Below are 2,156 nucleotides of genomic sequence, written 5' to 3' on the forward strand. Positions count from 1 at the left end.
TCGAATCATAGTGGCTAAGCTTGCGGACGAGTTGGACGCTTTCAGTGCTTTTCAATACTTCTATTCTTATTTTACGACTAATGAACGATAAAAACAGAATGACGATTATAAGCGTTTAAAGCGCGTGAGCGTCCAAATAGACCGCAGCCTAAACAAATTTTCTAATATTGAACGAAAAGTATATGAAAGACATCAGTTTGCAGAACAAGATATGTAATAATAGCCCGATCGTTGATATTAATTTGAAAATTTGGAAATATGGTAAGTCGCATTTATTTCCAAGAATTCTTTGTTATCGTCAGTCGGCTGTTCGGTCTTGACTCGCACAGTGCACGCTGTTTATCTTAGCAGATTGCCAAGTCTCGGGAAATTTCCTGAGATTCAATGAAATTTAATGAATTGATAAGAAAACAGAATTTTAATCGAAATCTAGTAAAATTTTTAAACTTTTCCAATAAATTAACATATAATTGAAAGTTCCTATTTCTATTAAGTAAATGTGATCTCAAATTTGATGTGATATTACTTTGTTAAGCTTGCCAAGAGTATATTTCTTTCTAAAAATGTTTACGTCTAAAAATATTTTAATACATTTTAATTTGTTTTTATAATATACTTTCAGTTATATAATTCGCAACATTAATATAAATATAAATAATGCTATATTTGTGTATTTGTGAAGTATTTTTATTATTAAAATAAAATAATTTGTTTACACTTCAGTTTGTGCCATTGTTTATTAAACATAAAATAAAAAAATTATTTTTGGAAATTTTTTTCTCAAGAATTTTGTGACTTTTCCCTAAATTTTTCTACTTTTTCAGAAATTTCTTGGGAATTTTTCACATTTTGTTTTCAAGAATTTTTCTCGGGAAATTTCACTACAAAGGAAATTATTCTAAGGAAATTATTCTTTTCGACTTGGCAACCCTGTCTCAGTCGACGGCAGGCAACGGCACGGCGCAGGCGTAGCGTCATCACCGTTCGAAGCGTTCGAAGTGCCGAGATAATAATTCGAGCATCTTTTACGATCAATTAGTAATTATACGCGACTAATTAATCTCTGCATATGATAACATAACATCATAACCGTCGCGGTCTTAGTTCATCCGCGAAATAGGAGCGATGGAGAACATAACTTCAAATTGCTGTTTGTCGCGAATTCTTATAACGGTTATTACTCCCTCGCTTGAATCCGAATGGATCTTATTTTGTGCCTCGACTTTTTCACTTAAATCGTAATTCGTCTATTATTTTCAATTCGAGAACGTACATAACTCATCGAATTACATATGTGAATTTAATAACGGAAAATCTCGATATATTTACAGATTATCGATAATATTCGCATTTCGCAATATATAATGAAGTGCGTGTCGCGTGTGTCGGGAGTGTTGTAGCGCGATTCTCATGTTCGAATAATTACGGTTACATAATTAATTACGTTTTCGCGAGTGATGGAATTTGTGCGACGAAGGAACCTAAGAGGAATAAGAGGAGGCCTAAGAGACATCAGGCGATGACGGAGTAACGAAGTGAATATTTTATTATATATTTATTATCTGACGATAATATGATCGCAAAATTAAAGTTAAATCATGAATAGCACGGAGACTTGTTCACCATTTGTGTCAATTTGCGAGCGGAAACTTTTTTCGACGAATTCGAAGAGCGAAAATTACCATAAATGAAGTTAGTATATATAGAACTGCATTATAGAAATTATGAACGAAACGTGAACAGTATGGAAAATTCTAGCGAAATAATTTCTGCGAATCCGTCACGAATTGAGAATCACGAGTCGCGTTTAATTTATGACGCTAGCTTAGTGATTGTAGTTTATAATTATTTCGTGGGCACATCAATTATTTTACGAAACATTAATTACATTGAATCGTTATAATTTCAACGTATTTGTATTTTGCAGACATAGTTTGCATCGCACCTGCGCCGTTGCGCGTCAGATCGGTGAGTAATAATTGCACAATTATACAATATTATTATTGAAAGAGGGATTTGTAAAAGTTTTATCGTATATATATATATTTACATATATAAGATGTATTACGAAATGTACATAACAAAATTAATTCAGTTAATAGAAATGTTAAGAGTTTCTAATCAAAATTATCTTCTAACATTGTGAATTACATATA

The sequence above is a fragment of the Atta colombica genome, unplaced genomic scaffold (genome assembly GCF_001594045.1).
Source record: "Atta colombica isolate Treedump-2 unplaced genomic scaffold, Acol1.0 scaffold146, whole genome shotgun sequence".
Lineage (NCBI taxonomy): Eukaryota > Metazoa > Arthropoda > Insecta > Hymenoptera > Formicidae > Atta > Atta colombica.